The 24,894-nt window shown below is 47.4% G+C and overlaps 1 pseudogene; it reads left to right on the forward strand.

Annotated features, from left to right (window-relative positions):
• Positions 1-23,395: 23,395 nt before the first annotated feature.
• LOC138473265 (large ribosomal subunit protein uL10-like) lies at positions 23,396-24,386 on the forward strand (annotated as a pseudogene).
• The last annotated feature ends 508 nt before the right edge of the window (positions 24,387-24,894 follow it).

Consider the following 24,894-nt stretch of genomic DNA (forward strand, 5'->3'; position numbering starts at 1 on the left):
GAACCAAGGGTAGATGTTGTTATAGGGGATAAAGAATATTCCTTCTTAGTTGACACAAGTGCAACACTCTCGTGTATACTTGAAGGCAAATTTTCCTTGTCTGGCGATGCCATAAATACTCAGGGCTTCACAGGAGCAACAAGTCGTGTTCCTTTTACAAAAGAACTTCCAGTTTCTATAGGAGAATGTGACATGAATGTTCCAATGCTGTATTCAAGGCAAACCCCAGTAAATACATTGGGACGAGACCTAATGACAAAGTTAAACATGAAAATCTGGTTCACGGAGAAGGGCATATTATGTTCAACTCCAGGAATGCATTATTTGAACATAAGCAAAATGATTAGAGCATATGCAGGACAAACGGCTATGAGAGCTGTTCCATTGGAACCAGAAATATTCACGTATGAAGTGTGTATATTAATTGCAGGGCTACCAGGCCTTGCAGGCAAAACCATGAGAACCCCCAATGAGTTTCTATTTAGGCCAAGAATACCTATGCATGAGGAAAAGGTACAAGTGTTTCCCTTGGCAATACACACAGCCATAGTGCGAGGAAAAATGGCGTTGATCTACGATTGTGATGACAAAGGCATACAATGGTGCACAATAATCGCCATTGATGAAGGATACAGATTGACTGACGTCACTGATGACGATCTATTTAAAGAGCAAATAGGTGTAGATGAAACACCAGTTGAGGTTAATATCATTTATAGGGTGAAAATGATCAAAAGAGAGGTGCCCCAGAAAATGATCCTGGCACAAATACGTCCTGAATATTTTGACGATGACATTGCAAATGTGCCTGTCTCAGTGTGGACTACAGGCCCTTATGACGTAGGCTTGTTGAAAGGATTCAGAGAAGTAAAGATTAAATTGAAACCAGGAGCAATTTTACCAAAAGCACAACAGTATCCCATGTCTAGGGAAGCAGATGAAGGGATTTTAAAGACAATTTCTGCTATGATGAAGCAGGGTATTTTAGTGACGTCAGAGTCGTCATACAATACCACAGTATACCCTTTCAAAAAATCAAAGGGAGGGTCTTGGTGTTTAATCCAAGATCTAAGGCCGATAAATGATATTGTGGAGGCCGAGTTCCCTCTAGTCCCTAACCCGTCCACAATGCTATGTAATATACCCATTGAGTCAAAGTATTTCACGGTGATTGACTTGAAAAACGCATTTTTCTCAATCCCATTGCACAAAGACTCACAAGATTTGACGCCATTCATGTTCAGGCAAATGCGTCTGAAAAGCACAAGGTTACCTCAGGGGTACTGTGAGTCTCCTTCGATTTTCAACAGAGTCCTGCAGATGGAGTTGAGCAATATTCCATTAGAGAGTGTTGGCTTGCAATATGTGGATGACATGTTAATTTGCAGCACGGCAGAGGAGACGTGCAGACACGATTCTATTCAGCTATTGACTGTATTGGCTGAGAAAAGATATAAAGCTGACAAAGACAAGTTACAGTATTGTCAACAAGAAGTGCTGTACATAGGCCAGCTAATCTCACATGAGGGGAAAGGGGTTACCCCTGAAAGGGCTGAAGCAATATTAAACACAGCCAAGCCACATACGATAAAACAAATGCAGAGTTTTCTAGGATTATGCAATTATGTCAGGGCATGGGTCTTTGACTACAGCCCTTATACCAAGCCACAGCATAGTCTGTTGACTTTGAACTTTGGACTGAGGCATACTGAAGGCTTCATAAGAAAAGGATATGCCAAATTTTGATTGAGGACACATAAATTGGAAGAAAATACAGTATCCAAACTCTTTTAATACACAAGCCTTATTTGGACTCACTTATGGTGTCACTCAGTAGTGACATCACTAAAGACGTTTTAATCTACTTCGAGTTAGTATTGAGATCGTACCCGTCGTTAGTGGGAAGGCTCACTAACATCACCGAATTTCTTCAAGACCCTGAAAACAAAAAGACAATAAGGAGGCTGCTCATTGTGATTGCCAATCAGTTCCTTTTGCTTCAGAAATACAGGGAAGACCAGACAAATGTCCCTGTCACCAGAAGATAGCAGACTAGCAAGCAATGTGTTTTGCCGCCTGATTGAGGAATTTCCAGAGCTTGTGGGGAGACCTGCCAGTGTCGACGTTCTCACTTTCATCAGAGACCCAGCAAACTCTACACAGATGAACATGCTCTTGCATGGTATTGTAATGCAAGTCAAACTTTCTAATCATCATTAGAATTACCAGAGAAGATTGTAAACTTTCCGCCGAGGGACAGACCGAGAAAGTCTTGCCAGAGAGCTTCACTCCTGCTCATGCTGACCACGAAAAGACATGTCTTCTGGAGTGAAACAGATAAGACGCATTGACTGGGAGCTTGTTTATTTTGAACATGCAAACTAAGAGACTTGCTGAACTTATTACCTTACCTGACAGTTTCGTACACAGAAAAGAGAACTGTTTCCAGACACAAGAGCCAATGGGCCTCATTACGAGATACCCACTAAAAACTGAGCCATTACCGGCATGGAGGTATTAGCACGTCCGTGCACCCTTGACGCCGCTAATAGCAGCTGATTACGAGTGCGCAAGCACTCATGCCGGTAATGGCTACACCGCCATGCTGCTAAAGGCCCTCCAACCCCCTGATAGCACCATCACGGGACCCGCCGATACCGCCTCCGCCAAGGAGCAACCCCTTAATAATGACCCGGTAATAACAACATGCTAATACCGGGCTCGTAATACCAGACCCCGAAGTAACGTCATCGCCTCAGAACAGGATTTGCGCCAGTGGCCATCTTTAAAAACACAATCCATTGCAATCCTCACAATCCAGCAGTGCTACAGAGGAGAGACCAGGGCCAAAGCATACATCATGTCCAAGGCTACCTGTAAAACCACCCCCGCCTGCGCAAGAAGCGCTTCTCCAATGAGGAGCTAAATATGCTGGCAGATACCCTTGCTGCCCATTCCAATGAGGTTTTCACTAAGAACCTCAATAGGGAGGTGCAGCTGAGGAAGAAAGAGATCTGGGAGGAGGTAGCATGCAAGGTGTCAGCGGTTGGCACCACCCCCGCACAGTCAAAGACTGTAAAAAAAGATGTGACGACCTCCGCCTCAGGGTCCGGAACATCCTGTCCAGCAATCGCAGGGAGGCCATGGCCACAGGCGGGGGTGCCCACTCACCAGTGAAACTCATGCACTGGGAGGAAACCTGCAGCACAAACATCCAAATGGAGTCGATAGAGGGCTTTGGGGAAATAGAGACGGGTGCCGCAATATCTGGAGATGGAGGTGAGTGACCCTGCAAACCCCAGTAGGCCAAACCATGACGTAGCACAACTGATGTGAAAGTGAGCCAAGCCAAGGCAATGCATGGCCCATCAAACACACATTTACAGATCCATGTCCAGATGGAGGCCCAAACCCTGCCACAATGAAATGCATGCTGTGTGCCAATCCCATTACCAACAGACACCCAACACACAGGGACAATTTGCATGTCATACATCACACAAACCCCAATTCAATGGCATACCACCTGGTACACATCAGTGCCGAATGGAGATGCCACGGCTAATGCCAATATGACCCCCCTTGCAACTACCCTGTGTGACACACCTATAACATTGCAATGCATGGGAAATGAAATACTGTACAGCACCATCTCATTCATCTTGCATGTAACACCATCACTGATGCCATGCATCTCTTCTTCCCCCCCAGGCACTGATGGAGAAGGTGGAAGTCAGGACACTGCCACAAGGCCATCTATGTCCAGGGCCAGACCGCCGGCACTGGCCAATCCACCTCCGGGGCAGCACTGCGGCCCACAGTCCAACCCAGGGCATGTGCACAGGCCATGCAGGCTAATGAGGAAACCACAGCAGCGGATGAGACTGTGACCACAGAGCTGCCAACACCAGCTGAAGGGGAGGCTGATGGCACCAAGTCCGCTGTCACTAGTTCAGTGGGTGAGGCAGCAGCCACAGCCCCACTCAGTGACATGGATGTAGGAACGGAGGAGTATGTGGACCTTGATGGAATAATCCATGTGGAATGTCCACACACTCCAAGCCCCCGTCCACCTCCCAACACGCCACTCAGGGCACTCTCTCCAGCCCCATGCTGGATTCTGCAGTTCTATTGCACAGTCCAGAACTCACAACCAACCCAGAGGTCAGCCCGGCAATGGCCCACCCAGCCGCAGCACTTTCTACCTCCACAGCCCACACTGACATGGAGGCACGGCTGTCAAGGGTGGAGTCCCGGCAGGACTCTATGATCCAGCTTGTGCGGCAATATGTAGCTGATGGCGAGGAGATACAGCGAGAGATCCGTGAGGCCAATGATGGGACCATTGTGGCCATTAATTCCAGTGCAATCATGATCTGTGACAGTTTAGGGGCCGTCACGCAGGTCCTAACCAGCATGCTCCAACACATGCAGCACCAAGAACCTGCACCAGCAGTGCAAATACCATCTGCATCCACCCCATCGTCCACAACTGCATCCTCCACCCCCTTCAGCCCTGTGCGGATGACAAGGCGGAGTGAAAGGCAGACCGAAATGCTGCCCCGGAAATGAAAAAAGCCCGCAAATAGTGTGGGATGACAATGGGTGAGAGGGGAGGTGGTGTTGGTGGTGTAGAGGGGATTAAGGGGGTGTTTATTGGGGGTATGGGGTGTTTGGGGGTATGGGGTGTTTGGGTGTTTTGGGGGACGGGGAGGGCATGTGAGTGATGGCGGGAGGAAGCACCATTTTGTAATTTTCATTAATACACCCGTTGTATGCAAAATCATTTAATGCCTGGACATTGTTCATTTCGTGTGTGTCCATTCTATACATGACAGCACACAGTGCCCAACTCCCCACACACCCTGTGTCCATGTCCACACGGTCCCAGTGCTCAGTGTAGCACTGACACATTACCATCAACGTCCCTGTGGTTCAGAAGTAATCGTCAATCAGTGATTGGCGTATGGCACGGCCATCTTGTGCATCACGTACTGGCAGGGGTGCTGATTCTCTTCCATCATCATCCTCATCATCCTCACCCGGTGCATGCATGTCAATGTCAGGTGGCAGTGGTACATTTCTCCGGATGCACATGTTGTGCAGCATGACACAGACCATGGTGATCTTTGCCACCTTCTCAAGGCCATAAAGGAGTGCTCCACCAGACCTGCTTAGGCAGCGGAACCATGCCTTCAACAGGCCAACGGTCTGCTCAATCACAACACGGGTACGGGTATGAACCCGCTTGTACTCCTCTTCGTGCCTGTTACGCGGGTTCCGCACAGTGGTAAGTAGCCACGGCTTCAAGGGATAGCCTCCATCACCTGCATGGGAGCACAAAGAGGTTTCTGTGAGTCAATCTGAGCTGACGCCCTTAAGATTCACTCCCATGGCCGCATATATTTGGTGTTGACATGCACATGTCCCATGCACACAGATTGAGTTGATGCATTGTGTACTGAAATATGGCCAGCTTGTGCATCTTGCCTGTTGTCATTGATGTACGGCATTGGTCTTAAGTATGGCATTGATGTGTCATGTTCGGGTTGGGATGTTCAGGTCAACAGTGTTTAGCTCTGAGTGCATGGTCCACTCACCACCCAATCCCATCCAGGTGGAGTATGCATCCCCCACACCAATCCCACCCAGGAGGAGTATGCATCCCCCCAATCCACCCAGGAGGAGTATGCATACCCCAAATCCCACCCAGGTGGAGTATGCATCCCCTCCCCAATCCCACCCAGGTGGAGTATGCATTCCCCCACCTCACAACTCTGATGCACTGTCAATGGCCAGTCAGGCAACTCAACAAGCAGCTAGGCACGTCGTCCAGCATGTTGCTCCATGTAGCGGGGTAGCGTGGAGTTATGCAGAACCATCTTGTAGATCCGGGATATCGTGCACAGCAATGTGTAATGATCTTGCTGGAGTCACATACCATCTGCACATTGATGGAGTGGTATTGCTTGCGATTGCGGTACACCACCTCATTGGCATGAGGAGCCACCAATTCTACGTGGGTGCAGTCGAGGGCACCGACGAAATTGGGCATGCCTGCCAGTGCATGGAAGCCTACTTTGGTGTCAGTGAGTTCCTGGCCAGTCCGTGGTAGGTAAATGTGGATGCTTGCATGCACCAGGAGGACATCAAGCACTTCGGTCAGCATGCGGGACAAGAGTGGTTGTGATATGCCATGCAGCTGGCCCACTGTGGGCTGGTAGATGCCTGTGGCCAGGAAGTGAAGCACAGACACCACCTTTAGTAGAGGGGGGATGGCAGTGCATATTTCTATGAGGCTGACGATGTCGTTGTCTATCATGTCCACTATGGTGGTGATGGTGGCCCGGTCCAACCGGTACAGGGTGTGGATCTGCTCAGGGTTTAGATTGAATGGAATGGGTCTGATGGCGAGGGATTGGTGGCTGCCTACGTGGTACCACTGTCTGAACTTGTGGAACTTGCTGGGCCTGTCTCACCCTCGTTCTCCTCCTGCGTCTCCTCTGTGCTGCCTGTTGTTGTAGCTGTAGTTGTTGTTGCTGTTGTTGAAGCAGTACAGGCATGTCCTCCAGCCCCATGATTGCAACAGCTAGTGGGATCATTTTGGTGTAGGAAGGGGTGTACTCCTTTTGTACTGGGACCGGCTCCATTGACTCCACCTGTGGTGATTGTGTGCACCTGTGGCAGTTGCCTGCACTGCAGGTTGTTATTTGCGGGTGGTCCGCGATACCTGTATTGGTGCCGTCGTGCAGGCCCTAATTTTCGCCATTGAGATGCCGGTAAGTGCATGCCCCCGTTACTTGTGATGTCCTCCTGTTAGCGGCATCCCGATATTGGCGCCGTGAAGGGGCGCATGTACGCGCGCATGCCAGTAAGAAGGGGCAAGGTATGGGCGGTGACGCTATTGGCGGGTTGTCGGCTTATAATGGCCCGGACCCGTTAACGATGCCGGTATTGCCATTCCACCTTTCCTTTTCATTACCTCCATACTCGTAATGAGGCGCATCATATTATTTGTTCCAGTATCTATAACCAACAAGCAGAAACAGCAGAACCCACATATAACATTACCTAGAATGTATTAAAGAGTTTTCTTTCCTTAGATGATCAAGATGGGCAACCAAAATAGTAATCTTGTCATCCCTCAGGAGGAGAGACACTCATATTTTCCTGGAAATAAATGTTGTAGGTTAACCCATAGAGGAATCATGTACCGATGCATTGTATTCATCATTGTCTTACTGTCACTGACAATTCGAACTGCATTTTTTATTGGTGCACAAAGCGTTCTGATTCCAGTGCACCCACCTATTAATGTAAGCATGAAACCCACAAAGGTACCTAGACCTTACATAGTCATTCCAGTCCCTAGAAGGTCTGATAGCGGAATGATTGAACTTGAAATGGATGTGATGAGCAATAATACACACACACTTGTGGTAACAAATAGATTGAACCGCCGGAGACAGGGTCGGCAAAGCGAACATGAGAGGGGGTTAATGAAAAACACACACACACACAAATGATGAGTGCACATACACCAGGTCTAGTGTCAACAACTGCAGAACCACAATCCAAAGAATGGGAGAAGTTTGGACAACCTAAAATGAGAAGGTTCATGCCAAGTGAAGTCAAAAGACAAATGGAAAAAGCTGAACTTTTAAAGAGAAAAAAGGAGTTGGAGAATAAACAAAGAGAGACAGAATTGACAAGCACACCTGATCCAACGAAAGGGACAAGTACAAGTCCTGCAATACAGCCACATGATGGAACAATATAAGAGTCGATATGGACATTCATGACCAGAGGAAAAAAGATGCAAGAGAACAAGAAAAGAATTGCTGGACTTTCTCCTACTCAAATGGTACAGATGAAGATGCCTGGACCATGGATGGCGATACCCGAGAATCCTCCAGCAAGAAGAAGCTATATGTATGCAGTTAAGGATGTGCTTATAGCAAACTACAGAAAAACCTTAAGAATCAGAAGAAGCAAACAAGAAGACAACAACAAACTAAAAAACTACCTGGACAGCACAGCACACTTGGGAAATACCATCTGGTACTAACATATGAAAGAAGTTGGATGATGAAATTGCGAGGAAGAATGCTTTGTTTGTGTACTCCTACCTTATAGCATGGGGAAGTCAAAGATCTTCGTAGCTGTTGAAATAGATCTACAGACAGCACACTGTCTATCCCACATAGCAATATGCAAGACCAGGGGCCAGTTCATGGGAAGTGATGCTTCACTGAAATGGGCAACTGAAGCAACTGATCCAAATGAAGACGATTATGTCCAGGACATAAAGACAAGAAACAATGGAAAAACAAAGAACATTGTGATCAGATATGAGAAGCCTGGAGTTAAAGGAGCAGAGATCAGAAGAGAGACAAACCGAATACTGATGTTAAAGGAAAACCTCCAGAAGAAACTCGGAGTTGGAAGAACAGAGGCCAAATGCAAATCTGGGGAACAGTGCTTTCACCAGACGGATGGGAGAAAGGAGTAGTGATCTGCAGGGCATGGATGGTCATCGGGCGTTACCAGGCTACCATTGACATAGTACAAAATGGATGCAAGCCATTATGGCCAAGACTTGCTAAACTATTGACATGAGTCAAGACAGAGGGGGACCCTTGCATATAGTACCATTGGAGAGCCCGGATTTCTGCTTCAGGAATAATGGCACATGAAAAATGGGAGAGAATCAGAACTGTGGACAAGTATTTGACGCTTCGGGAATGGTACATGGTACTGCAGTGACCATGGATCATTATTGGGCATTTGGATCCAAAGCATATATCAGAATGCCGAAGAATTGGGGAGGTATATGCACAGTGGTGAATGTCCATGTTCCAGCATTGGTGATTCCAAAAAGTGATTTGAATATTGACAGTTTTTCGAAAGCAGATGCTCAACTGAGAAAGAAGAGATCTGTGGAACTGATGAGACGAATGAAGAGAGAGAATTACTTTTCTGCTAAATCAGAAGAAGCCTTTCATGCAATCCTGTATGAACACAGGTTGTTCAGCCTAACCTCCTCAGTGTTCACGACAATTCTGATGCCAAGAGTTCAGGTTGGAGCAAATACTAAATGGTTGCAGATAACCAGATGGGAGTTACTGCAGACCACCAACACGACCATAAAAGGATTCAATGCAATCAAGTAAGAGTTAAGGGCGATTTGACCAATGACTCTCCAGAACAGATATGTCCTTGACATGATCACAGCTATGGATGGAGGTGTTTGTGCAAAAATCAGAGAATCGTGTTGCACATTTATACCATCTCATGATGACGGAAATGGAACCTTAACAGAGGCCATAGGTATGTTGACGAAACTACAGAATCAAATGATTGATGAATCTGACAAAGTTGACGATGACAGCTGGATTGGATCGCTATTTTCCTGGATTCCGCAATGGATGGCAGATGCATTCAAATTCCTAGGAGCTCTGCTAGTGATGATATTGCTTGGATTCTGTGTTATCAAGATAATAATTTCTCTGTGCCAGAAAACTGCAAAAAAGGTGATAGGGATGAAGATCATGATTGATGTCGAGTCAGGATGGAAGCCCAAGGACCTGACTGATGAAGAAATAAGAGACTTTGTGAAAACCAGCATTTATGCACCAGAAGGAACGAAGTTACGGTATCCAAGGAAACACAGAAATTATGTGGGAAGATGGATCTATTGCAATCCAAGTGGACAATGTCAACTTATGACATGGAACAAAGATGAGCATGTAAGAACAGGAGGAAGCTTGAAGGGAGTCATAAAAATATGGACCGCAAAAGGACATTTCTTCTGACCTCTATGCCTGGATCCAGAGGATGAAATAAAAGTGGATACAAAAGAAGAAGTGAATCGCCCAGAGGGGGAGTGTAGAGGAGGTACCAAGCACGATTTGCACTCCAACTGCCCATTTCTAAGTACCAGGAACATTCATGCTGGATTATTTGACGTATGATGGGCAAATAAACCAGCAGAGAGCCGCAGTGGGGCCCTGTCCAATATCTATCAGAATAACAGTACCTATTGAAGTACCGACACCTAAGAAAACCTGGACAGCAAGGTACCCATTAAGAAAACCATATTGACAAGTGAGACAGAATGACGATTGTCAGAATGTAATACCCGAAGAAGCTAAGGAGATGCTGAAGGAAGAAGAAAAATGACGGCATAAGAACCCGGACTGACTCACATATAGAAGATATAACGACCTAATGAGAATGAGAATGATGAAAAGAGACAAAACACCATGGACAAGTGACATCCTGAGCCTAAAGTAAACCAACTGATGTCAAAATATCAGAAACGTATGCCATACGCACGGTGAAGATATTCAGTTAGTTTAAACGTGTACATATGCAAAGTAACCGCAAGAAGCACAGAAATCGTGAGGCTTGCTTCTGCTGCATATCTACCTAAAGAGAGCACTTTATATAAGTATACTTCCACTACATACAAGAGCAGAATCAACCAAAGGTTACAAAAGGTCTCAAGAGCAGAGTTTTGCAGCAAACAAATGGAGAATTAAAGACGGAGAGAAACTCAGACGAGGGTAACCATGCCAAGAAGCCAAGGTCGTATCAGCTGAAATAGGCCAACAGTGGATACAATTAATGAGAAGAAGAACAGTGTATCCTGTTCAGAAAGGTCAAGATAAGCTACAGATGGCAGACGACTGGCAGAAGTAAATCAAATACACGAAATTACATGAAGAATAAGATGATTTTACGTGTCGAATCACGTGACTGAGCAAGCAGAAGGGATGAGACTCACACCTACACATGGACCCTTGCCATGCCCAGATGCCTTAACTTTCCCAGACCATGAAGCAGACTCGAGGCCAACCACAAAGAAATAATTGACACATGACCACTGAAGTGATGATTGATTGTAACTATAATTGGACGGAAGCTGGGGTGCAGACGAACTACCTGCACCTGACCGGCTATTCTGCACGCTGCTAAGAGGAAGTGGAAAAGTATGAGTGGGATTGATGCCAACCCAATCGTAGTGGACCATGTAATCTATAGTTAGTAGAACCAATGAGATGTCGTACTTTTCGTGTTGTTTACAGTAGTCATTTTGAAAGAAGGACTTAGATGCTCTCTGTTGTCAGGCCTAGTATGGTAGTCGCCTGTCTGTTTCCATTTCCTTCCCACTCTCCCCCTCCCTTCCTTATCTATGTCTTAGCTCTTGCACTATCTGAAATGTCATCAGGCCGAGTACGATAGTTAATTTCACATCCTTACTGTTCATGGCCTGTAAGAATGTCATTGTATTTTCCCTTGTTGCCTCCCTTGCCTTGAAGCGCTTTGAAACACATTGTGTATAGGCGCTATATAAATAAACTATCATATCATATCATACCTGACATTAATTATCCAATCCCCTTTCCCTGTTACCATATACAGATATAATACCTATATTAAAGTTACCTTCCTAGAACCAATCAAGTTGCATGCTAGGTTTTAAGAGTTACAAGTGAGTGATGACGAGTTTTTGACATAAATGTTCTGTTTTTTTCTGAAATTAATTGGAATTGAAGCGAGAAGGAAGATCGAGCGATTGCTGATATTCATGAACTCCCCGATTTTTGTACTTGTCATTAAACTAACTCCCTTTGCCGAACTATTGAGTTGTCATTATTGATTTGATGCAAGAGTATTAATCTGCATCCCCATCCATCTCAAGGGTGCCGCTACTCGTGCTGTTTGGGAAACCCTCAGTCCTATGGGCCGGCTTGGGTCCCTACTGCACAAAGGCAATTCCTGTTCAGACCAGGTGGACCCAGGACCCAAACCCCTGCCCAGACAGTGGGTAAGCATGCACCAATATGTGTTTACTCCCTCTGTCCCCACAGGCCTTCCCCACCATCATCAGGCAACGCCAACGTCAACTTCTCCAGAGCTGGGGAGAGGACAGGTGCTCTGTGGCACAGTAAGTTGTGCATTTGTAAAAGTTATATTCTCGCGTTGCAGCGTGTGTGTGCAGTTTGCTCGCAGCGATGCCTCCCTGACTGTGTGGTCTCTTGCAACTCCCTATCGTGTGTGCCCCATGCCCCCCCTTCTACAGCCTCCTGCACCCATGCACCCACTTTGCTCTTCCTCATTAACTGCCCTGTTTTGCATTTTACTGCTTTGTGTTCTGCTGCATTCTTCTTTCTTCTAGGTTTACATTTGTCAACTGCTTTGTTATTTTGTATATTGTTCTGTGTTCTTGCTCCACCCTCCTCTAGGTTCTCTTTTTAATGACTGCTCTGTTCCTGGTAAACACATGTTTGATTACCGGAGTGCCTTGTTTTCTGCCTGCTGTTCCATCTGAGTTTTTGTGTACTTCGTCAATCGTCCACTATTGCCTTGTCCTATTCTGTCTCTTCTGCTTGCACCCCTCTTTGTGTCCTCCCCTAGTGTCATCCCCACCTTTCCTCTCCACCCCTCTTCCTCTCTCCTCTTCGCCCACCTACTCTATGGTGCTCTCCTATCTTTTCAAACTGCTTCTCTATCGACTATCTTGCTCTCCTCACTAAGTCTGGTAGGAAGAACTTCAAAAAGGAAATCCTGGTCCCCAACCCGGGCCTCCCTATCACTGACGCCTATACCAGTGCTTCCTCCAGACATACCCTTACCAACATCTTCTTTGTCGTTCGCTCACCAGACCTATGGACTCTTCATATGGTCTCTGTGCTCTCTCCTTTCTCTTCTTCTCCCACTAATAGTGGCCCAGTGGGAGGCCCTCCTGGCCCCCTTTCACTCCTCTAAGGTCATCATTAATGTGTACCTGAATGGCACCGTCTTGGTCCAGGTCCCTCAGGCCAGTCTTCTCCTCTTTGATAGACGCTTTCAGTGCCTCATCAATTTCCTTTGCTCTCCTGCTGTCCCTTCTCTCCCTTCTTTAGCTTCCTTGTCTGCCCCCTCTGCCTCCGCCTTGGCTACCTTGCCCTCTCCTCCTTCCTCTTCTGCCCCCCCTCAGGCTCCTTCTACACCTCTGAAAGGCATACCTCTGATTTGTACCCCTCCCCGTAAGTCTTTCAAGGTTGGCAACCTTCTGCATGTTGCCACTCTCAACTCTCGCTCAACTGTCAAACACTCCTCTGACATCTGCCGCCTCCTGGAAGAACTTGATCTCAATGTCCTCGGTCTCACTGGGACATGGTTCACGGCCAGGACTGTCACAAGCTTTGACACTCTCCTCCCTGATGGCTACAGGATCCTCTCTGTGCCTAGATCCAACCGTTCCAGATGGGGTTTAGCCTTGATCTTTCAGGAGTGGATTCCTGCCTCTGTCTTTCCTATGCAGGCCTACTCCTCTTCGAAATGCCTTTTTACAGGCTCTCTCTTTCTCCTGGCCACTCTCTTACCGTGGCTACTATCTATCGGCCACCTGGTCAGATCACCTCATTTCACTCTGAGTGGGCGGACCTCTCCTCCTCCCTCCTGGCCTCGACCACTCAACTCCTCCTTCTTGGAGACTAACATCCACCTGGATGCTTCCTGTCCCTCCTCTGCACTCTTTCTGAACCTATTTGACTCTCTCTCTCTTTCTATTCTCCCCTCTGGCCCAACTCACTCTGCAGGGCACAATCTGGATGTTTTGCTCTCCTCAGACCTCCCCCTCTCTATCCCCTTCGCCACTCCTCTCTCTTGGAGTAGTCACTTTCTCCTTTACTCGCATCTCTCCCTCGCTACACCCCAGGCCAAGCCAACTCCAACACTGCCACCTACCTTCTCGGTCATCCGACCATGAAGTGTGTGTCAGTTGAGGCTTTTGCCGCTACTTTTTCTCCCCCCCTCCTCCTCTGGCTGGCCCACATCCACACACAGCACTTTCCATGCTCCACTCTTCTATCTCTGATACTCTTGATATTCTTGCTCCTGTCATGAAGATCCACTTGAAGCCCAAAGCCAACCGCAACTCCTGATATGAATCTGACCTTGTCACCCTTAAACACAAGTGCAGGAAGGCTGAGAGGAAATGGCAAGCTTCCCGCACAGCCTCTGACAAACTGGCCTGCCACCTGCTCCAAAGGCAATACCGGCTCTCTGTCCGCAGCAAGAAGAGAGCCCACATCAAAGCCCTTGTTTCTGCAGCATCTAACAACTTGGCAGAACGCTTTAAAATCTGCGAGGAGCTGGCCAATCCTGCTGCAGTCTCCTCCTCTCCTGTCCCCTCCCAGGCACCCTGCACGGCCATGGCTTCTCATTTCATCTCTAAACCCCAGGCCATCCTGTCCACCATCTCGTCCTCTACTCCTCCTCCCTATACTCTCTCCTCTACCTCAGGCACCCCTGTGGCCACCTCTCCTCCCTCTTTCTCTTCCTTTCCTGTGTTCTCCCCAGACGAGGTTTCTAGACAAGTCTGATCTATGAAAGTCTTGTCGAAACAGGTTTTTCCCTGTTCATCCAAAACTATCAAGGACCACATTGACACCCTCGCTCCTGCCCTGACTGACTTCTGCAACCACTCCTTCACCACAGGTGCCTTCCCTTCCCCCCAAAGCACTCTCTTGTGCACCATTTTCTAAAGAGACCCTCAGCCGACCCCTCCTGCCCGGCTAACTATTGCCCGATCTCCGTCACACCTTTCCTGGGTAAACTCCTGGAAAAGCTGGCCATCTCCCACCTTAATCTCCACACTGTATCTGTTGGCTGTCTCCATGACCATCAGTCTGGCTTCAGAGCAGCCAGAAGCACAGAAACTGCTCTCCTGAACATCCATGAAGACCTGCTCTCTAATGTTGATTGTAATATCCCCTCTGTCCTCATCTTATTTCAATCTCTCTTCTGACTTTGACACGGTCAACCATGCCATCATGCTCAATCGTCTCTGTGATGACCTGGGTATCACCAATCAGGCCCTAGCCTGGCTGACCTCGTTCCTCTCTGATCGACCCTCCCAAGTCCAAATTGGGTCCTTCCTTTCCTCTATCTCATTCGCTACCTGTGGTGTTCCCCAGGGGTCTAACCTCTCTCCCTGGCTGTTCAACCAATACCTGGCAACTCTCGCCCACCGCATTGCCACTCTCTGTTCCAACTTACAGTGCTATGCGGATGACACTCAGGGTTTCCCAAACAGCATGATTAGCAGCACCCTTGAGATGGATGGCGATGCAGATTAATACTCTTGCATCAAATCAATAATGACAACTCAATAGTTTGGCAAAGGGAGTTAGTTTAATGACAAGTACAAAAATCGGGGAGTTTTCAGGCTCCCCTCTGCCACCTCTTTTCCTAATCTTATCTCTGACTGTCTGCCTGCTATCCAGGAGTGGTGTGCCGCCAACGATCTCTGGTTGCCAGGTATTGGTTGAACAGCCAGGGAGAGAGGTTAGACCCCTGGAGAACATCACAGGGAATTGCCTTTGTGCAGTAGGAACCCAAGCCGGCCCATAGAACTGAGGGTTTCCCAAACAGCACGAGTAGCAGCACCTTTGAGATGGATGGGGATGCAGATTAATACTCTTGCATCAAATCAATAATGACAACTCAATAGTTTGGCAAAGGGAGTTAGTTTAATGACAAGTACAAAAATCGTGGAGTTTATTGGCTCCCCTCTGCCACCTCTTTTCCTAATCTTATCTCTGACTGTCTGCCTGCTATCCAGGAGTGGTGTGCCGCCAACGATCTCTGACTTAATGCCAGTAAAACAGAGATTCTCCTCATCAGCACACCTGCACCCTCCTTTCCTGTCACTCTGTGGCCGGCCTCCCTTGGCCATCTTCCTGCTTCCACCTGTGAGGCTAAGAACCTCAGGGTCATCTTCGACTCCACACTCTCCTTTTCTTCTCACATCTCTGACGTCTTTAAGAACTCAAACTACCAACTGCACCTCCTTAGAAGTATTCTTCCTTTCCTCTCCTTCCCCCAAAAGCTCACTGTCTCTAGAGCTCTGGTTCTCTCTAGGCTGGACTCTTACTAAATCTGCCCGCTTCTACTCTCTGTCCTCTGCAACTCATCCAGAACAGGACTGCGTGACTTGTCCTTGCCCTCAAGCCCAGGGATTGTATATCTCCAGCACTGAAATCTCTGCACTGACTCCCAGTGGCTGCAAGGATTAAGTTCAAGACCCTCTGCATTGTCCACAAGGCCTTCTGAGGTCTGGGTCCTCAATACCTCCAACTCTCTCTTCGTAAATACCTTCCGAATCAAGCTCTTTGCTCCTCGATCTCCAAATCCCTTAGGGTCAGTCGCTTCTCCAAGAAACAAGTTGGTGGTAGATCTCTTTCTTCGGCTGGGGCCTCTCTGAAATGAGAGGAGAACCATCTCTGGTTCCCGGAAGCACCTCAAGACCTTCCTTCTGCTTTGCTTCTGCCTTCTCTCTTCCTCTCCCCCAAGGCTGTCACAAGATGTAGTGAGGCCCGGGGAAAAACATTTGGTGAGGCTCCCTTGCGGTTTTCTGCATTGGTCCAGCGGCGGCACCTCCGCAAACAGGAGACTCGAGAAATTTCCCCTGAGGTTTGTGTGGAGGAACCCATATATGGTTTATTATTACAACTGAAAAATCAACTACAGCAAAGTTAGTTTTCTCTACTAGAGAAAGGTTTATGCCAGACTAACGTTTGTATCATATGGATTAATATACATAGGATGGCATGGCAGCATGTGGTGTGTGATGCCAGCATTAAGAAGCACCTTGCCCCTTTGTGCGCATTAAAACACACATCATACACAGAGACAGATAAATGACATATAGTGGAGGCTGGTAAATTTCTGAACTTAAGAGGCTTAAATGTTTGTGCCAATTATGCAGGATGGACAGAGCACAGCGAGGGAGCCCAAACCAAACAAGGGTTGCTTGAGGGGGTTTCTCGATCCCAAGAACATTTCTGAAACATTGGGTTAAAATTATGCATTTTACATCACTTTCTTTGTAAAATTGGGTAGAAATCCATACGGTTTGCAATTGGTTTTGTATGGAATCACATGGAAAAAACCCAATAGTTGCAAGTCAACAACCATGCACAGGAACATTTTCCAATACATGTCATGCCGCCTTTGCACACAACATATGCTAGTATAAAAATATATTCATGCTGGTTGTTCCCATGTATGTCCCTGCAGGCTGCACCAATATACGCCATTATTACCATGTACAGACTCCCAGCCAGTAAAAATGCCATGCCACAGAAAGTATGTCCAGGCTGACTGAGCACCATAAGTGTTATTACTGGCTAGATTGGCCTAAATTCAATGTGGGCCAATTTAGCCAAGTAGTTGGTTTGCCTTAACTTTGATGCATAGTCCTGTGCATCAAGGGTAAAGCAAAACAAGCATTGGCAATGCTAACAGTTTGGGCTTTCATGTAGGCATAGGAAAGGCACTGCTGTATTGGTATCAACTCGCTGTTGATGGTAGCAGGTGCAAACTGGTTTCAGTACCTGAGCATCTAATAGCAGTGCCTGGCAAATGCCTAATACTTCTGCACAAGCCAAAACTGTTGGCTTTGCCATTGCTTGTTTTTAACAGGACTTCAGTGAAAGACACACAGGGTGCAACAACATTGAGGAAATCGGGATCTAGCCCCCTCATGAAATGCTGGGCTTTGTTGACTCGACCTGGCTGCATGGTCAGCGCCAACCTGCCTAGCAATTCCACTTTGAGACAGGAGGCCTCTTTCGGTGTGTGGCCACCTCATAGCACTTGTTAAGGAGTGGCATCAAACATGCAGAGCACAAAAGCCTATCCATGAGATATCAACAGACTAACTTCGATAAACCCAAAGCCTTAACTTCTGGTCTCAGCTTTTAGATGGCCCACCTCTCAAGAGATTAGCATAGCATTATGAAAGCAAACAGACACTGAATTACGGTGAAAGGTATGACTACTGTCCAAAGGGAAGATGAAATAGCTATTCCGCTTCCTAGCTGGGCTTAAGGAATTGGGAGGGAAGTGGGAGTAGTGCTGGTTAAAGATGTTGCAGGGCTGGTGGGGGCCCATTTCTATGCGATGTTTGGGGGCCTCGAAAGGCCTTACAGATTGGACAAATAGGCCAAGGCACCTGTGGAGTGCTTAAATCAATAATGAAGTCAAAATAATGCAGCGAGGTGGTTAAAAGCTGCAGATTTTCAGTAGGTTTCTGTGTCATAAGACTGCCAGCATGAGGGCAGCTGCTTAGGGGCCCATGTCATCTGCAAACGACGAAAGACCCAGACTCCATCACTCAGTCGGGAGACTGACATTGCAATGGGTTTATTGGCCCCACATTGGCTCCACTCACTCTCCGCTTTCAAAACAGTCACCTGCCCCCTGCCGGGCTGACCAACAGAGTTGTGGCCAGGCGGAACTGGGCACAGACATTAAACAGTGCCTGGAAGTCACTGTTAACAAAGGCCCTGCAATTACTAACATCAAATATTTCACTGCATTCACGTGCATACATTTTTAGGTAATTGAAATTGTGATGCGGTGTAGGCACTTACATGCCAGAGGAGTGATTAGAAGGGAAGTGGTGACATGAGAAATCTCAAACTCACAGCAGTCCTTAAGTGTGACATTTCAGAAATGAAGGAGTTAGTTGCTTCTAACATTGAAGCTTCACCAGACTAGTTTCAGTCGAATGTGGAAAGATGTTAGATGTCCCCACACAAGTAAGTTTGCCCCCTCCCTCACAGCCCCTGAAGTTAGCGCCTCTCCCAACATTTAAAGTGTTAGTACCACCCCCCAACATTTTAGCCTAGGTGCACCTCTGATACTATGACCCCCACCCCTTAATTAAGTGGCCTGCATTAGGGGTTGGCTCGCACACATATTCACCACTTTCACCCATACATACATCTACCACTCACACAATTTATATGCACGCATACATAAAACCCAAAACAGCATTGACACAAACATAAACATCAACATGCACGCATTCATTCATTTGTATTTGTATTTGTTTTATTTGTATAGCGCAAACCAGGCCCTGAGGCTACCGGGCGCATATTTTAGTAACAGTGGTTACATCATATAACGACATTTCAGGTTACATTTAAATTGACATAGTAATCAAACACATTGGTAGTTTGTACAGAGATACATATGTAATCAAGTATTCAGAGTGCAGCTTGGCCAACAGATGTGACTAGCCAATGTTTGGCTTTGTGTTTGAACAGATTCAAAGAAGGAAGGTTTCTGATGGTAGGGGGAACAGAGTTCCACAATTTGGCTGCCAAAACTGGGAAGCTGGATCCACCGGCTGTTTGGAGCTTGTATCTAGGTATCATTAGGCTCTGGTTGAGGGTAGATCTTAGAGATCGAGATGGGGTATACTGTGTGAACCGTGAGGAGAGGTAGCTGGGGGCCAGGTTATTCATGCATTTGTAGGTCAGGGCAAGCGATTTTAGAGAGATCCTTTGGGTGACTGACAGCCAGTGAAGGTTCTTCCTGGTTTCCGAGATGTGGGCTGATCTCGGGATATTGTGGGCTGCTCTGATGGCGTTGTTTTGTATGACCTGGAGTTTGTCTAAGTTGCCTTGATTAGTGCCTTGGTACAGTGCATTACAGTAGTCCAGTTTGGACATGACCAAAGTCCTGGCAAGGATAGTACAGTTATGAGTGGAAAGAAAAGGGCGGCATGCTGTGATTAGCTTGCAGGTGTAAGCAGCGGCGGCCGCAACTGCATTTGTTTGTCTGTGGAGGGAGAGAGTGGAATCGAGGTAGATTCCGAGCGTTTTGGTGTCTTTGGAAACTTTTATGGAGTTTCCGTCGATATTAAAGGAGTTGAACAATGGGTTCAGCTTGTTAAGTCTTTGCTGTGTGCCTAGGATGAGGAGCTCTGTCTTGTTGACATTGAGACAGAGCTCATGTTGAGCCATCCAGGTTTGGATGACGAAGTATATGTCATTTAAGGATTTCGAGTCTACCGTGTAATCGCCTGTGATGGGGATGAGTATCTGGGTGTCATCAGCATAGTTGGTGTAAGTGACACCCAGATAGTCAAGCACATCAAACAGGGGTTTAGTGAAAACATTGTAGAGGGTAGGGGATACGCACGATCCTTGGGGCACCCCACAAGGGACTGGCACAGGGTCAGCAGAGGCGGTAGGGGAGAATACCCTCATTTGCCTGTTATCCAGGAAGGATTGAATCCAGTTAGTGGCCTTGTCAGAGAAGTGGGCGGCCGTTTTCAAGTGGTGACAGAGGATTTGGTGGTTGACCAAGTCGAAGGCTGCAGATAGGTCTAATAGTAATAGCAAGGCTAGTTTGCCTTTGTCTTTAAAGTCCTCAATTTGGGTTTTGAGATCTAGGAGGGCTGTCTCCGTACCGTGCTTAGGTCTGAAGCCGGATTGTCCCGTGCCTAGTAGATTGTTCGTTTCCAGGTAGTTCTGTATCTGAAGATACGCTGCTCTATCTAAGATTTTTAGCAGAAAAGGGACCGTCGTGATGGGCTTGTAATTGGTTGGGACCTCCGGATCTAAGGTAGGTTTTTTTAGGAGGGATATGACCCATGCATCCTTCAAGTTGTTAGGGACCACTCCCGATTGAAAGGAGGTATTGATAAACGTGGTAATAAAAGGTGCGAGGTCATGAGCCGATTCCTTGATGATCTGGGCTGGACATGCGTCCCCTTGGCCATTGGATGGTTTTAAGTTGCAGATGATTTTTTCAACCTCCAGAGCAGTGAGCGGAGTAAAGCTGAATGGCACCAGGGAGTCTGGGGTGGTTATTTTAGGTGGCAGGGTATTGCTGGAAATAGGAGTGTGGAGGGAGTTTTGTTTGGGGTTGATTTTGGCTTGCAACGTGGTTATTGTATTGAGAAGTGCGTTTTGTATATTATTGCACCACGTGCTATCTTTGGTGCACACGTCAGGGGCAGGTGAGGGGGCTTCTTATTCTTTGAGAATTTTAAATAATTCTCTTGTGTTAGATTCTGCTTGGGATATGCGTGAATTATAGGTCTCTTTTTTGGCTTGAAGTATGGCTTCCTTATAGTTGAGAGAGGTGATGAGTAAGAAGGCTTTATTAGCTGAGCTGGGATGACTTTTCCAGAGGGCTTCGGCCTTGCGCTTTTCTTTGCGCAAAGCGCTAAACTGCGGAGTGAACCAGGAGTTTAGGTGGGACTGTTGTTTGGCTTTGCGAATTTTTAGTGGGGCTATGCTCTCAATGGCTTTGATCATCAGGCTGTTGAAGGCGTCTACTAAAACAGTGGGGTCCTTATCCTTATGCTGCGAAGCGAAAGTGTTCAAGCAAGGGAGGATGAGAGGAAGCAGTTTCTCCCTGGTGATATCCTTTTTATTTCTGGTAGGTATAGCGGGGGCTATGGTAGGTGTGGGCTGGGTGTTGGTGGCTGGCAGGAGGAAGGTAATAACATGATGGTCAGACCAAGCGCAAGCAGCGTTGGAGATGGCATTGGTATTACAATTTAGGTCAGCTAACCAGTCAAGCGTTCTGCCCTTATTGTGTGTAGGATCACGAATGCGCTGCTGGAAGCCTAGGTTGGAAAGGGTAGTGTCAACTTCAGAGGCCATGTGGTCCTTGGGATCGGAGAGGCCGAGGTTGAAGTCGCCTAATAGCAATATCTGGGAGTTAGGCTTGGTATTAGCTGACATGGTGGAGGCAACATCATCAATAAACGATCCCAGTGGACCTGGGGGTCTGTATACAAGATGGAGTGTTGCTGTGTTGGTGGGAGAGAGGGAAAGTTTCACTGATAGTGATTCTGCAGAGCTGAATTGTGTGTTGTCTGCAGCTCTCATAGTGATCTTGTCCCTATGTATGAAAGCGGCTCCTCCTCCTTTAGAAAGGTTGGAGTGACGGTCATTTCTAATAATGGTATAGCCCTTGGGTAGGAATAAGGCGAGGAGTGGGCCAGAGGCATCATGTAGCCAAGTTTCGGTAATGGCTAAGAAGTCAAGGTTATGGGCAGTGATGAGGTCTGCGATATCAAGGGCGTGGGCCGTGAGGGATCTTGTATTAATAAGGGCTCCCTTTAGCGCTGAGGTAGGTGGGGTGGACATACACATATACATACTCATTTCATTTAAATGCACATATATATACACCTTCAATTTAAAATAAAAACACTTACCTTACCTCCATGCACCCTTCAAAAGTACCCGGGGCACTCTGACACATGCTGCCTGACAGGAGTGAACTCCTCTCCCATCAGTCAGCGTGTTCACGCTGAGCAACTTCAACACACTGACTGACAGGAGGGGAGTCCTCTCTTGTCATTCAGCATGTCCACGTTGTCAGCTGAATGACGGGGGGAGCAGAGCTCACTTCTGAGCCCTGCTGTCTCCCATTATTTTGCTGTCTGTTGCACAGCCAAACGGATTCGCAACAAAAATCAACATCATTACAGGGGCATAGTGCTGATAGCACAGTCCCCCGTGTGAATAATGGACACGGGTGGACTGTGCTGCTTTGTACTTAGGAGAGGGTGCCGTGAGGCCCCCCACAAGCGCAAGGCCTGGGGCAGTTTGCCCCTCCTGCTCCCCCCCTCCCTGTGACGACCCTGCTCTTCCCTGCTGATTTCCTGTCTGATACTGCACTGGTCAACTGGCTACCCTCTGATTTTGGGCTCAGGTCTCTACCCGCCCATTTGCACACCCACGCTGCCTCACGGCACCCCTTTCACTTGGGTCTGTATCTGTAACCCTACAGTCCCCCTGCCTGCACTTTTGGACATCTGCTGTCTGCACTTACCCTTGTACCTGCCCCCTGCTGGCCACACTTATTGTTTTGATCCCATGTACAGCAATGCCCCCTCCCCTTTCCCCTGGCACGTTTACCCTCCTTCATCCCCTGCACTTGCACAATCTCAATGTCACTTGGCCTAGAAAGATAATTGTCTCTTTCCTCCCTCTGTTCCCCCTTCCTTGCCTCGTCACGCCTTGAACACTTGTGTATAGGTACGTTACAAATGTCATATCATATCATACTCCTTTGGGGACCACAGAGCCTTAGGCATTTGTTTTTCAGGAAAAGACTTCAATATCTCATTTATAAAGCTTAATTTTCGGATTTCTCCTTCAGCACTCTTTTTCCCTGGGACTCGTGAGTTATGTTATGTTATGTTATGTTATGTTAAGAGATTTGTAATGCGCACCTGGTACCCGAAGGCTGATGGGCGCAGACTGACAAACACAAAACAAAACTACACAGCGCAGCAAGGCTATTACCTATCCGGTTGCCCCTGCTCCTTTTGGCTGTTTCATTTCATGTTGAGCCTGACTTCTAATTGCAATCACTCGCCCTTTCTTAAGAAGTGCATAATAGTGTTTCAAAACTACAAAATGCCCCCCTTTGCTCTGTTGCCAAGTAAGGATACATTCGAGAGATTAATAAGTGAGCAATAAAATGCCAGAAGATATTATTCCATAGACTGCCCGCCAATTTATCCCTCACTAGCTCTTTCTTCACACAGTCCTCGTGTGAGGTTACACCTCGTCTTTAAACCCTTTTTGTGGCAATCCTTGGCTGCACCTTCGAGAGGCCCAGGGGAGACAGGGCTACGTGGAAGGCCAACTACTTCACCAAAATCATCCAACTATTGGATGATTTTCCAAAATTCTTCATTGTGGGAGCAGACGATGTTGGCTCCAAGCAAATGCAGAGATCCGCACGTCCCTGCGGGGAAAGGCTGTGGTGCTCATGGGGAAGAACACCATGACGAGGAAGGCCATCCGTGGGCACTTGGAGAACAAGCCAGCCGTAGAGAAGCTTCTGAATCATATTCGAGGCAACGTTGCTCTTGTGTTCACCAAGGAAGATCTGACAGAAATCAGGGACATGCTGCTGCCCAATAAGGTGCCTGCTTCAGCTCGTGCAGGTGCAACTGCGCCCTGTGATGTGACTGTACCTGCTCAAAACACCGGGCTGGGACCTGAAAAGACGTCTTTCTTCCAGGCTTTGGGGATCACAACCAAAATCTCCAGAGCAACCATTGAAACCTTGAGTGATGTACAGCTCATCAAGACTGGTGACAAAGTGGGTGCCAGTGAAGCCAGACTCCTAAACATGCTGAACATCTCTCCCTTTTCCTTCGGGCTAATCATCCAACACGTGTATGATAATGGCAGCATCTACAATCCTGAAGTGCAGGACATCACTGAGGAAGCCTTGCGTGTCTGCTTTTTGGAGGGTGTCCACAATGTTGCAAGTATCTGCCTGCAGATTGGTTATCCCACCATTGCTTCTGTGCCTCGTTCAGTCATCAGTGGGTACAAGAGAGTTCTGGCTGTAGCTGTGGAAACAGACGACAGCTTTCCACTGGCAGATAAGGCCAAGGCTTTCTTGGCTGAGCCCTCTGCTTTTGTGGTGCTGCTCCTGTCGCTGCTGTTGCTGCAGCTCCGGCTGCAGCTGTTAAGGAGGAGAAGAAAGTGGAAGAATCTGAGGAACCAGACGACGATATGGGATTTGGGGCCTCATTACCCGGTAGGCGGTGAGCCATGGCGCAATTAGCACCATGGTTCATGCCGGTAAAATACCGGCACCGCCTTGGTGGAAAGGGGATTTACCGCCCCATTCCAAGGTTGGAGGGGCGGTAAATCCCCCTTCCGCCATTGCCCTTCCCCATTCCCATTTCTGCCCCACAGGGCTCTATGGGAATGGGGAAGGCGCTAATTACGGCACCGCAATTTTGCGGTGCCGTAATTAGCTCCGAGGTCCCTTAGCGGGTTGGATTTTAACGCCTGCAAAAAGCAGGCGTTAAATCCCCCAACCCGCAAAGGGACCTCGTAGTAAGGCGGTAAGGATTTACCTGTACCGGTAAAATACCGGTACCGGTAAACCCTTACCGCCATCCGTGTAATGAGGCCCTTGGTCTTTTCGATTAATCAGAGTATCGAATGTTGTCTAACCAGTGAAATAAATAAAAAACGAACCTTAGCCTGTCAAGAAGAAAAAAAAAGTGTTTACCTCACTGTCTTTCAACAAACAAAGTTCAAAGAAAAG

This window comes from Ambystoma mexicanum, chromosome 1p (genome assembly GCF_040938575.1).
Source record: "Ambystoma mexicanum isolate Mex_15411 chromosome 1p, UKY_AmexF1_1, whole genome shotgun sequence".
NCBI lineage: Eukaryota > Metazoa > Chordata > Amphibia > Caudata > Ambystomatidae > Ambystoma > Ambystoma mexicanum.